The following is a 14,350-nucleotide window of genomic DNA, read 5'->3' on the forward strand; positions in this document are numbered from 1 at the left end:
CAAAGGGGAGGCTGGGCAGTAAGGACCCAAAGCACTTTACACCCAAACAATACGAGAGCCCAGAAATTGCTCCACTATCTGTCCCTAAGGGCATTTGCACAACATCCACACTGGTTTTCCACATCCAAACTTAGAGACGGACAATATGTTGGTGACAGACTCCTTTCACAGGACAATAAAACATTCAGAAACCAAAAGCAAAAGATTATCAAGTGGCACACACACACCAGGCAATTTTTAACTTGACCAAGACAAAGACCATTCAAATTCTGCTCATTGTTGGTGAGTTCTAATGTTGTGCACCACTTGCAAGCAAGACACAAAATCCACCACAAAAAAAGGAATCATATGGGAATTCAGTGATGCATACTTGAGAATCAGTTGGGAATTTAATGATGTGTAGGTTTGGGGCTGGCAGAGGAACACCATTGACTCCTAGCAGAGTTACTACTTTTCCTCCTAACATAGAATCATAGAAGCACCAGGTTGGAAAAGACTTCTTGGATCATCAAGTCCAACCATTCCTATATTCCCACTACAGGGAACTTGTCCTCTTAGCCTGGAAGCAACAGTGTTCCGCTATATTGGTGTGAGGGTGGAGCTGGCAATGCAAGTGAAAAAGGGTCAATAAATCCTCTTTCAGGTCCATTCCAGGCTAAAACACATAAAACCAAGTGGCCACAAAACGTAAAACAGCCTCACTTGAGCCTCTTGCATCTGTCATCTTAAATATTAGCAAATATTTTTAAGTGACATATTCCCAGAAAGTCAGAAACTCAAAATAACTTTTTGGCATTTCCAGTTATCGAGTAGACACACAGATCAGTAGCGGGAGGACAACTTAGGGCAGGCAGTGCTGCTTAGCACCAGACCTTCACTAAGCAACTCAAACAAAAACACAATATTCAGCACAGTGGCAACAGCCACGAGGTTCACAGGGATGTTGCGGGATTGCCTTTGCTGTCCTTATTAATTGCTGGGATTATACTATTGGAATCCCAAGTCCTCAGAGAGAAACTGATTTAAGTCTCTTATTTTACAGTCAGAAGCCAGGAGCAGACAGCAGGAGCTAAACTCACAGGCTGTGCCAAAGGAGGTTCAGGTCGATTCTGGGTCTAAACAGACATTTAAGGCAACAACAGAAGTGACAGATAAGAATTACACAATTAACCATCACAATATTCCCCACTCTCAGAAGACGGCACAGCAAGAAGTCATGACCCAAAGCTGAGGATGCAAGAGGAGTAACAGCCACGACACCCGCCAGGAGGGCACCGCAGGATGCTGACAGAGCTCACAGCCTTCACTGGAGCCAGGCTCTGCTCGCTTTCCTCTCCCAAGTTGCCGCAGCTACGTCTAAGCACAGCAAGCAGGACTTGTCTTTTGACATAAATAATATTAATTTCTTTTTTTAATTCCTGCATCACTTGCTTTCTATTCAAATGGTACTCCTGCAAAGGATGCTAAACTACTAAAACCAGAGACGTTCGAGTAATGTTGACAATCTGCTTGTACCCACAAAAGCAAAGCTATTTGTAGTTAGAGATTCTGGCTCCATCATTTTAAGATTTAAAACAGATTTTAAATCAAGATGACGTCATTACATTGCTTTCACCACATGTTAATGAATTTCACATTTTTCTAGGGAAAAAAAAAAACCAAAACAGGTGGGATCTGAAGTGGGGGGAAGGGCAGGTTGCTTTGCTTTCTTGGAAACTTCAAATAGAAAAGGCAATCTGTTTCCAAAATATGTTTTAATTATCTCTTCTAATTGTCCTCCAGCGCTCACACCACAGAAGCCCCGGCCCAAAGACACAGGCTCTGGAACACCCATGGAGCATACTGCGCTGTGGTCAGCTCCGGACGTGCCATGAACACGCCTGCACATGTTTGTCACAGTTCTCCTGCCCAAGATTAGCTAATTAAGTGTCTCCTCCCTTCGCCACAGCCCAGAGGGATGACATCTCCTTCTCCTCCAGCCAAGGGCCTGGCAGCCGTCCCCACAACTCCAACACCTTGTTCAAACCCAGCAGTAGCCTGGCGTGGGGATCAGCAGAGGACCCCGACCCCTGAAACAAAGTCAGCCCTAGACTGTATCCCTCACAGAATCTTTAAGGTTGGAAAAGACCTCTAAGCTCATCCAGTCTGACCATCAGCTCAACACCACTGTGCCTACTAAACCATGCCCCAAAGCACCACATCTTCATGTTTTTTAAACCCCTCTAGGGGTGGAGACTCCATGGGCAGCCTGTTCCATAACTTATCCAAAAACAGGCCCAGCTCTAACCTAGGGAAAGAAATCCTGGAGGAGGAACATGCCACAGGTTCTCCTTGCAGCTTTCCCCTGGTCAAGAAGCTGTGGTCCAGAGCAGCAGTGAAACCGCCAGGATTTAGCTGCCTGCTGAAAGATAAGCACACACTTAGTCACTCTGTTGAAACAGGATGCTCTGCTGGAGCGCAGCCAAGGTGAATTAGCCGTGCCAGCCTGGGCTGCATCTGGCCCGCAGCAGAGAATATCAATACTCTTAAAATAAAATTTCACGCAGTGTCGATTTCATGAGATAAAACCTATTTGATCATTGCTGAAATCCATTCTCACAGTCTCCCTGCCCTACAGAGAATGCTCCCCCAAGCAGCTAACTTTACTGAGATAAGAACATCCATTTATATATACCATAAGAGAGATTCTCTTTCATAAATCTCAAAAAAATTAGTAACACATGCCTCCTTTGGGAACCGATCGCCAACACTCACTCAAGAAGGTCACCTAAAACCAAGCCTATCCACCCCCAAACACATTTCCATAACAATCACAACCACACAAAAACGAACACAGAAATTTCTTTAAGTCCCAGACCCACTTGAAAACTTAAGGGCTTTCACTTCTGTTCATCAAAGCAAAAGGAAATCTTTTCTTTCTTTCCTTATTCACTATTATAACATGCTATTACTCCATATAAAAACATCATCCGCAAAATGACCACCTTTGTTTTCTGGCCTTTCAATCTAATTGTCCACACGTCCATGCTGTAGGTAGCAAGAGTTGAGCACAAGAGGTCTCTGAAATGAACGGCTGCTTGTACCTTCTAGCTCCCAACCAGCAATGTGGGACAGTTGCTACGAAGAGGAAAAGGATTTCCTGTATTATTTGATCTCCTCCAGTGCTTTGGTGGGATTTGGGGTTGTCTTGTGGTCTATTTTGCAAATCTATCCAACTAGTACAGCCCACTGGCTGTGAAGGACAGCTTCAGCATCTCAGGATAAGTGGGTTTCGTGTAACTCCATCTCATTCTTTGCCAATGGTTTACAGTCTGCAAAATCCCTGTCATTAGAACAGAGCACCAAATTTGGTTTCATTTTTATTCCTCCTCTTGTTGTTTTCTTTTCAATCAGTTCCTCACCCGTTTATTATTTATTTATCACTACATTCTTTCAATGATAATATACAGCTAGAAAGACATCCTAAATCACCACTTGGGAACACACAGCCTATCCAACAGAATAAACAGTATTCCTTTTTAAAACAACCATCATTTCAAGCAGTTGATGCATCAGAAACGTCTCGCTCCTGAAAAGAAGCAGCTCTCCCTCCTCCCTGTTATACTTTCCCAATCATTCAGGGTAGGTGCATTTAGTCCTACCTCCTTTCCAAGCAGGCACAGAAACCAGAAACGACATCTGTCTTCAGACAGGCCACACGGGGAGATTTTCAAGTGGGTTTTTTTGCCGAATGATTCTCAAACAATGAGAGGATTTCATTTTAAATGGCTTTACAACAATCCTTCAGCTTAACGAATGACTCTCCTATTTGTTAAATCCCAGATGGAAGACCAGGGAAAGACCATTTTGCTGACACAGCCAAAGGTTTCACCATTAAGTAATCCAAGAAACGTTTAAGAACAGCAAAAGCCTCTGACAGCAGCACTGCGATGTTAGTCCTACACGAGCTTGCGCCACATCTCTGCAAACGCCAATGCCTTGTTGTGAACGGAAAGCAATCCCAGCCCCGCCAAGGTCAACGAAACCCTCACAGTGCCAAGCCGTGTTTACATGATTTGGCTTCCCATCTAACCAACCTCTGCGCAGTTCGAATTTGCTATTTTGAGCTTTCCAGTAAAAGGGGATGTTAATCTGTTATTGTTCGTGTCATAAAGCATTACAGCATGAGATGTCCAAGGCCCACAGCGTGGCTGAGTTAGCTGGGAGCTGGACTTCAGAATTTCCTGATTTTTCTGCTTTTTATCCTACGGAGCCTCCAAGCCTCATCAGAGAGTAAACCATATGTCATTCCCCAAACTGAACCAGGAATACAAAATCCCTTTCGCTAAGGGCTGTAGCGATTGCAAAAGATAAACAAATCAAAGTCCTTTCAAACCCAATCTGATAAGCAGGAAATACTTATTACCTTTCAGCCATCAAATCAACCTAATATTAATGATTTTATCCTTGACCTTCTAAACACATGAAAGTTACCTCGATAAGGTCAACAAGAGGATATCCAAGACAGATCTCTCTCAAATCCACAAAGGCAAGTAACAAACCACTCTGCTTCCATGACTTTGGCAAAATTCCTCTATGCCAATTACAGCAGGATTTGCTAACTCACCATGACAGCCATCCTCGACATACAGTGAAACTCAATGCACTCCTTATTCGCTGCTTTTTCCTCCTCTTAACTGCAAAGTCAGTCCATCACCAGGATATTGTTACCTTCAGGTTACAGAGCCTCGTTCAAACCTAGACAGAAGCAGATGTGCACTGCTCTGACGTATTCACTTCTCTCGGCTTTAGAAGCACATTTGGAAATCCGTCTAACACAAAAAAAAGCTCCATATTCCTTAGATACTAAGAAGAAACTTATTCCTGTGAGGGTGATGAGGCACTGGCATGGGTTGCCCAGGGAAGTCATGATTGCCCCATCCCTGGTGTTCAAGGCCAGGCTGGATGGGGCTTTGAGCAACCTGATCCAGCAGGAGGTGTCCTGTGGCGCGACAGTGCCAGAATTGCAAATAGAAGTAAGCCTTTCAACATAACAGAACTTTGACCTGTGTTTTGGTGTGTGTTTCTTCCTGCTATCCACAGGAAAACATTTTTTCCTTCCAAAATAAACAAGTTCTACTCTCAGTCTTGGAAGGTGTCATCTTGGATGGTGACTGTGTACCCTCCAGGATGCACTGTGAGAAAGGGCAACAACATACACCATGGAGGCAGTTGTTCAAAATGATGCAGAAATGAGACACGCCTCCACCCAAACTCCACAAAAGACTCCATCCATGCCATTTACCAAGTATTTCACTTGAAATACTTTTTGATTTTCTTTTTTTTTGTGGGGAAATTATGTCATCAGACAAGCATTAATGCCCTATTTAAAACTCTAATGCTAAAACATCTCCCTCCACAAGAGTGATACCATTCTGTAGCCCATTAATACATCCAGTCATGAACCATCTTTTGTCTTTGCTTCCTTAGAAGCCTGTTTTAGAAACACTTCCTTAATATTCTCTGCCTTAATTTTCTTCCTCATATCCAGTTTCCATCTGTTTATTCTTGTACCAACAGTGTCCTTCAGCTTGAATAATACTTTCCCCCCTTGTGCTTCTCCTTGAGGTGCATTTACGCTATTCCCTTTCTCTGCTTTCTTCCCGACCTCCATTCCACCATGCTGGGAAAGGAAGAAAGCCAAGCACCAGACTACCTCCACCTCCACTTCCCCTCCCGTGCCTCCCCCACCACAGAGGAGCTCCTGCCTGCAAGAAGGATGAGTTCTGAGCTCTCCTTTGGCACAGCCTCGTGCAGGAGACATCAGCCCATCACAGAAAGAAACCCAGAGCTCTCCCCACTCCTGCACACACATGCTCTGAAACTGAGCCCCTCATTTCTTTGCCTTGAGCGCTTTCAAGTTGCTGCAGTATGTGAAATTCAATGATGTTCACTTTATTTAATGCGCTCCAAGTGAAGTACATTTAGGGATGGAGTTGGAAAGGAGAAGGAAACAGGGTGATGAGTGGGTCGAGCCTGTTCGTCCCTTTGGATTTCAGAAATGTTAACCAACACCCAAAGAGAAGAAGTTTCTAGGGCTTGGAACAGGGGACATACAGCTCAGTGAGGTGACACATATTTGGATCCAAAAGCTGCTCTGCAAGCTGAGCCTCCTTCTCTCCAAAGAGCTGCCTGCCGCTTTCAGAGAGGCCATACGTTAAATCTCCTCGAGCAGCATCAGACCTTCCTTCTCTCCAAAACACACAGCCCCTGAGAAATACAGCTATCATTCAGCCAACCCCCCAGCATCTCCCCAAGATCCCACCAGCTTTCCAAGCCACATACCACTGCTATCCAGCTCCCCTAAAGCAACGTGTCCATCGTCCCTCAGAGGGCAGACAACCCTGTTACTGAGCCAGGTATGAAACCACAAGGAAGGTGGGTGGGTGCCAAAAAACTAGAACCTGAAAGAGCTTGAGGAAACGAATGTTTTATGGCCCATCAGTCAGTATTTGGCCATTTTCTAGAGAAAGATGATGCCGCCTTTGAGAAAACCAAATTTCTCCTTTTGATGATGGAGTGAGCCTTAGCCAGAACTGCGAAAACGCATAATTTGTGAAATGGTGACATTTTAAACTTGTTCCGTCTTGGGAAATCATTCAGTTTGGGGAAGAGCAGGGTTTCAGCCTTGATTAATGACTTTTAAAATCCCAGCCATACTCGCGTGCAACCAGAGGAAGGGAAGGCGCCTCTGGCCAGTGCTGCTGCCAGTGCCAAGGCCATATGAGAGTGCTGCCGAAATGCTGCAACGCAGCTCTCTTAGACGGGCTCCAACACCCCCGTCCTCCACATCTCCACCTGCATCTGCCCATTCTCGCTGATTCAGAACCAGGTCACTGGCCACAGCCCCCAGGTCACAACATAATTCCTCAACACAGGAAAGACATGGAGCTGTTGGAGCAAGTTTAGAGGAGACCACAGAGATGATCCGAGGGCTGGAGCACCTCCCATACAAGGACAGGCTGAGAGAGTTGGGGTTGTTCAGCCTGGAGAAGAGAAGGCTGTGGGGAGACCTTAGAGCAGCTTCCAGTGCTGAAAGGGGCTCCAGGAAAGCTGGGGAGGGGCTCTGGATCAGGGAGTGCAGGGATGGGATGAGGGGAATGGTTTTCAGCTGAAAGAGGGGAGATTGAGATGAGATCTTAGGAAGAAATGTTTTGCTGTGAGGGTGGGGAGGCCCTGGCCCAGGTTGCCCAGAGCAGTGGTGGCTGCCCCATCCCTGGAGGGGTTCAAGGCCAGGTTTGATGGGGCTTGGAGCAATCTGATCCAGTGGGAGGTGTCTCTGCCCATGGCAGGGGGTGGGACTGGATGGGCTTTGAGGTCCCTTCCAACCCAAACCATTCCATGATTCTATGATTACCATGAGCAACAGCAGCTCAGCAGCCTGCAGGATGTTGCCCAGCCCTCCAGCATCCACCTTCATCGTTCCACAGTGCAGCAGCACAGGAGGAGCTAAGGCCAAGGCACCTCCCAGCACCAACAGACACTTCCTCCCCAGTGGGAGCAGCTCCTGCTACCTGTGCTAACCAAAGCAAACCAGTCCCGCGCATCTCAGCAGCAAGAAGGGTATCGGGGTATCTGCAGGATAAGCTCTTGATAGTTTCGATTCTCCAGGAATACAACTCAGACCTTACTTCTTTTTCTTATTTTTTCTCCAGTTCTGATATATCTTTTTGTTTAAACTCAGGGCAATTTAAACAACGAGCAAGCAGGGCTTTTTCTTTCTTCCTTTCTTTCTTTGTCTTTCTTTCTTTTTAACACTTGTTATATCTCTGCTCTATACTTCCTCCCTACACAGAAATATCCCTTCAAAGCTTGATATTATTGAGCAGCTTTCAACCATGCCCAGCAGAGCCATGTATTCTCTGCATTTGTCTGGCCTTTGTTTCTAGGAATGAAATACCAATGGCTGAACAGTGTGACTTCATTTCACTCCCTCATTCCAATACTTGTTCTATTTCTATCCCACTGGGTCAAACTCACCTATTGTGAGACCTCACCGATTTCAATTACATCAGGGATTAATTTGTTCCATTGCGTTGAAGCTGTTAATACAATCCTGGCTGGCTCTAGATTAGAAAAGGCATGGTGGAGACCTCCCTCACAGGCAGTGTGTTTAACAGCAGTCTTGATCTTCATTTTTGTTCAGCGGTGGGGTTTTTTTATTTCTCTTTGTGCCCCTTTGCCCCTCTTTTCACAATCTTCCCCTTCCTTTCTAAATTGCCCTTATCAGAACTGGGTGGTCCTTCTGATTTCCACTGTGACTGGCAAACTGTCGCGTTCCAAAGCCGCTGCCTAGGGCTTGTGAAGGAGGTCAGCGCTGGAAGGAAGGTCCGACCCAAAGCCACCCAACACCATGCAGACATGACTGCTCCAGCTTTGGCACCTCACTTCCCCCAGGATGATTACGAAGGGTCACTGCAGGTTTCTGTGTACCCAAAGGCATCTGCAGGTGCTCAGTTCCGCAGCTCCAACCACTGCCTGACCATCAGGTGAACATGGTCTGAAGGGGAAAACTGAGCTCCTCCACATGGCAGATGGACACGCTGAAATGCACGATTGTAAATTGACTCAGGTTGTCCTTACTGGTGTTCCCAAACTGGGACACAAGATCACAACAGAGCTTTGAAATGTCCAGCTCTGCAGTCACATAAGACATCTGTGATCCCAGTTTAAGGTGATCTCAGCAATCCTGACCCAAAGTTGTCATTTATCTATGTGATTTTGTCTCAGGAAGAGATACGGATGCAAGGAGACCTAGGGCTCATGCAGGTTTAAAGTAGCTCAGCTTTGCTTGATATGCTACAACTCTGCTTTTCCATTTTAAAAATATCCAACCACATCTTAACGAAACTATATTTTTAGGAAATAGGGTGACAATTCCAGAATAATAAGAATGGGACTTTCAAAAAAATAAACAGGGGAGCAACCTGACGCAGTGGGAGGTGTCCCTGTCCGTGGCAGGGGGGTAGAACTGGATGAGCTTTAAGGTCCCTTCCAACACAAATCATTCTGTGCTTCTACGTTAAAATAAAACCAAACAAAGCTGAACAGATGCTTCCCTTGCTTACTGAAATACATTAAATTTCCATGGTGGTTTCATGAGACCACATCAGGCTGCCACGGGGCATCTCTGTGCAGCCTGGGCTGCAGAAGTTGCAAGGGTTAATGCTGTAGCTGTCAAAGCCACCAGACAGAAGTTGGATAGCCTGGGTTTCAGAGTTCCAAGTTTGTTCTATGTTCAGCACCTGGTTTCCCAAAATGTACAATGTTCCCATTTACTACTGCGCTAATTTTTCACTGGAAGAAACATAGGAATAAGCTGGACTAGTATCACCCAACTGTTTATGTAGCTCTGCCATTCACCCCAGACCTTGGCAGAGCCATTCAGGGATGGGGTGAAGTCCCCACATCCCCTCCAGGCACTGTCCTGCCTGCTGTCTCCCACTCCAGCCGCTCATTCAAGTCTCACACCCTTCGGTGCCAAACACTGCCTTGTAACTACATGGCCTGAACCCGGACCTGGATCATGGCAACCCAAACTCTCACACTTCCTGATGACCGAGACCTCACTGCGCATTCATTCCTCTGGACACGTTCCACCATGCAGATCAAACCCACCCTGAGACAGACAACCCATGGACAGCAGACAGCATTGGCTCTGGAGGATGTGTTAACTACAACAGCCTTCACAATCGTCCTGATATGCAAAAATCACTGCTCCCATAAGCCTAAGCCTTCCAAAACAGTCCCCTTTACGGTACTGCTCCCCTACTGTGGTTTCCCCACAGATGGTTTCCCTGGGGAAAAACTAAGCTCCCATCACTGCCACTTTACCACAGTTATTTCCAACACTGCCAAGTTCAGTGAGGGCAAAACAAAACCCAGAACGATGCCCTCCCTTCCTGCCATGCCTCCTAAGGGGTGCACTCTCTTTTTCATGGGGAAGTTTCAATATTCATTAATTTCCCACATACTCTGCTGAGTCGTGGCAACATCCTTCAGGCTTTGCATGAGCCGTGCATGACCCAGGACCCCGTATGGCTCTGTGCTGCTGCCATCACTCCTCTCTGCTAGCACCAGCACATGAGTATTTTTCAGAAGCAGTTTTATGCCCATGTCCCTCCTCAGGGCACAGGTATTGTTCCAAAGAAAAATGCAACCAGGCTTTATGGAACAGCCCCAACCAACTTCTGGGAGATCATGGATCCACAAAGCCAGCAGCTGGATGAGGGGAGCTTGGCACACAACTGCTTTCACTACCTTAACAACAACAAAACGTTTCATTTCTTTATGGTGAAAATGCTCCTGCTGAAATAAACTGCCTGGATACTCTGGAAATAAAACCATTCAGCAATTCAAACTGTTGCAAGCAGTTGTCTATTGGTGTTTTTGAGCAGTTGAAACAGGTATTCAAGAAACAAAACCTTGAGAGGAAAATGGAAAGTCTATCCATCCTCAAGCACACGAAGAGCAAACACGACCCCCAACAAGACAGCAGTGCAGTAACCTGTGTCTGAGCACCTATCACCCGCACCACAAGCCATGGAGGAGGTCCCTTTTGGAGCAGACACAGCGGCAGCAGCCAACTTGCTCCCAAACAGCTTAAAAGCTCCACAAAGGCGAGAAACAACAGTGAGGAGGCTGCCCCTTCTCTATCCTCAACTTATCCCCAGGGTGCTGCTATCTGAGCACACGGTGTGTCCCCATCACCCTCCGCTCCTCTCCCTGTTTTACGGGCAGTGGCAGAGGAGCCCAGCTTGGCCACGCCGTTTGGGTTGCAGCAGAGACCAGGGCAGTCCTCCAACGGGGCACTCCTGGGACAAAAGCTGCACAGATCCCACGAAAAATACTTACAAGCAATTTGTTCACCTCTTCAAACGAGATCCGAACGCAATTACTGAAAAACTTGCCAGGTTCAAAGCACTCCTGGCCTTTTCTCTCCTTCGTCCATCAGCAGAACTTCCTCCTGGGGCAGATGCTCCATCTGCAAATCCATTTGGCCAGGGCAGAGTGGAAATCCCAAGCCCACACCCCTGAAACAGGTCAGAGGTTTTCCAAACACTGGAAAAAGGCAAAGTCATTCAGCCCTAGGGGTTACAACACTGGTTTAAAGTATGGGCCCATCAGACCCAAGATGACATATCTGGCTCTTCTCAACACCAGCCCAGCCAGGACCTCCACAAGAACAGGAGCAGAAGCACAAGACATGAGAAATCTGAGCAATACCTGGGAAAACACCACTGGCAGAAGGAAACAGAAGATCACCAGAGACTGATCTCCCCATAAAAGAAAAAACATTTGCAGCGGCAGCACCGCAGCAGCAATCTGATGTTTACCCTGGTAGCTCCTTTCATCCCAGTCCCTCGACATAGTCCAAGGAACACACAGATCCCTGCTCCCACTGCAGAAAAGCAACTCCCTCTAGGGTAAAACATGGCAACTGCTGAGCAGCGCACGCGAGTTGAGAGCAGGCTTTTTTAAACATTGTTTTCCATTGAATTTGCAATGAAAATACAGATGTGGCTAACAACCATCTCCCTGGGCAGTAGCTCCCAAGCTCTGATCTCATGTGAAAGGTGGCTTCTCGAAAAGCACACAGCTGATTCAGCAGAGATGCCCGGAAACTCCATCAAATTATCCCATGCCACTTTTCCTCCATCAAGTTTCCTTTATGGAAACCTTCTACTGAGCTCCAACTGGTCCTACTCCTGCAAGATAACACCTAGTGACCCTACACAGGAACGGTGCCAAGGGGAAAAGGACCACCTCAGGTGTCGCTGCTCACTCATCCCATAATTTGGCTGCATCTACATAGTGCTGGGATATAAGAAAACGGTTGTGACCAAGGAAAGGGAGGTTAATCCATCTAACAATAACTGGAGGCCAGCTAGGGGATATACTGAAACTGCGGGAATCATTCCGCAGGGAATGCTTGTGCTGCTGATACTTCGCTTTTGCCTTGCCTTCATCCACACTAGCCTGTCTCAGTCTTGATTTTTTCATGCTTGCTTTCAGTACTGGCTGACGTTCACTGTTTGAGACCCAAAATTCCTCCCACAGCTTGCACCCTTCCTTACTACATTTAGAGTCTGGTCTTCTCAATCATCTGGGACACACAGGTGCCTGCAACTGAGTATCATCTTTAGCCTCATCATCTCCAACAGCACCACCTGGAAGGGAAACATATGCAGGTTTGGGGCAAGGATGAAATCCATGCTATGGAAACTACCAAAACATCTCTGGAAACTTGTAAACACACAGCAGCCTCAACAGTTGCATGTTTCCTGAATACCAGCCTGCTCGTCTTAGTTATTGAGGAGGGTGAATCCTGTCTCTCTGTGCTGACCTCTCTTTCAGAGCCCAATTAACGAGGATGCTTGTTGGGGAGCCTCTCCACCCTCCTCATCTCGACCCAGTGAAGTAAAGCCTGTGACAGCAAAACTGGTGTCACTGCGCATGGCTGACACACGGCAGCATTACAAGGGGTCTCTGTGGACCTGCCCTTCCCCAATGGCCAGGTGACTCTGAAGCTTTATGTGTCAAAACAGGAAAAGGAGTTGTGTGCACAGATCTCTGCAAATTCCAAGGTAGAATTCACAGAGATAGTGATTTCCTCGCAGGTCTAAAAACCCAATAAAATATCAACCACCACTGGGCATTTGAGCAACCATCAGGCTTTGAGCAACCTCACCCAGTGGGAGATGTCTCTGTCCATAGCAGGGAGATTGGAACTGGATGGACTTTAAGGTCCCCTCCAATTTAAACCATTCCATGATTCTATGACTTCCTTTTATCCTACTCATCGCAAAAGTATATACTCTCTATCTTTGGACTTCACACACCACATCTAAATAGTTTATCCGATAAGCCCTGACTTGTTGGAGGAGCCAGGGGCACAACCCTTTGTTGAAAAAAAAGTGAAGTACACAGCTATATAAAACCCAAAATGCACAGAAAAGGGACAGCCACAATTTAAGATTCATCACCCCTGGTCACGCAGAAGCCCAGAGACACCCAGCACTGCTGTGCCACAAGGAAGCTTTAGGTTTAGAAATGACATTGGAGGCTCCTGAAGAGGAGACAGCAGAGAACTGGGACAACAGCACAGCACAATCCAGCAGGAGACCAGCTCCCAGGAACAGCCACTGGAGCTCTGTGAACCCACTGGGACTTGTTAAAGGCAAGGTACTGTGGTACCGCGTTGAGGAAGATAAATGGAGTGGGCCAGCAATTTACCTAAAAATAAATCGCAATTTACCAAATCACAATTTATCAAATCACAGTTTATCAAATCACAGTTTATCAAATCCTAGCCATGAAGATGAGCACCCTCTTGTCCGTCAACAGCTTGCTTTTCCCATTTCACTCACACTTTGCCAACAAGTTTACTCTTCCTCTCTCTGAGTTACCATGACCAAACACCTGAGATATTAGAGTTGTTCCTGCGTAGTTCTCTCCCCATGTACATGAGAAACACGCTAATTTACAAAAGTCTTACATGTTATTACTGGAACAGGGCTTTCCAGAGATTATTTTGATCAGTAATTCACTTATTTGAAACCTAAGACGCAAAATTTCATTCACCTCTGAAAGGAAGAGATTTTTCTTTTGATCTTGCTTTAGGCTCACCTTTCATGCATTACAAAGCAGGATGGAGCTCTCAGGATGTCCTCTGAATCCCAAACACGTTACCACGGGAGCTCTGCTGAAGTAGCAGGTGGACAGAACCAATTTTGACTTGAAAATGTGCTACTTACTTTAAATAAATCTGCTTACCTGGGAAGACCCACTTTTATTTAGCGAAACTCAATTAAGCTCATCATTAAAGCAACCTTTTCTGTTTGCGATCATTTCCTCAGGGCGGTCCTACCTCAAAACACGGTCTGCAGATGCCACGTGGTAAGAGGCTGCAGAGTTTCCAGGAGTGATCAGCAAAGTGCAACTTCACACCAACAACGTTCTCTATATAAGATTCGGATGTTCAGGAACGGTTTAGAACTTCACGTTCAGTGAACAAAACATACAGCCAGCTCCAAAAACTTCAAATGAAAACAGAAGAGATAGAAACCACCTCTCTTTCAATGTTGGCACCCAAGATGCTCCTCATCAAGCCCAGCACTCTCACAAGCCCACAAAGAAGCTGCAGACTCACTCCCCCATGACCTGCCAAAGGTGGTCAGCAAACCAAGGACTGAGAGGGCAGTAAGCACTGAACCTGGGCATCCCCTCGGCTCAGCCTGAAGGCATGTTTGAGATGTATTCCTGCACCTCCCAATTCAATAAGCCCCTCCCCAAAATGATGCTCCTGAAC

General features: G+C 46.3%; 1 protein-coding gene across 4 annotated transcripts in view; it reads right to left on the reverse strand.

Annotated features, from left to right (window-relative positions):
* Positions 1 to 14,350, reverse strand: part of FGF18 (fibroblast growth factor 18) — a 79,383-nt gene that overhangs the window by 48,615 nt on the left and 16,418 nt on the right. The window contains exon 1 of one of the 4 annotated variants that reach the window (XM_054079610.1): positions 3,642 to 3,963. The exons of 2 other annotated variants lie outside the window; for them this stretch is intronic. The gene's annotated coding sequence lies outside the window, so the exon portion shown is untranslated. Of the gene's footprint in view, positions 1 to 2,287; positions 2,380 to 3,641; positions 3,964 to 14,350 lie in introns of those variants that run through there. One more of the 4 variants, XM_054079611.1, reaches the window with a different exon arrangement.

The sequence above is a fragment of the Cuculus canorus genome, chromosome 14 (genome assembly GCF_017976375.1).
Source record: "Cuculus canorus isolate bCucCan1 chromosome 14, bCucCan1.pri, whole genome shotgun sequence".
In the NCBI taxonomy this organism is placed as follows: Eukaryota; Metazoa; Chordata; class Aves; order Cuculiformes; family Cuculidae; genus Cuculus; species Cuculus canorus.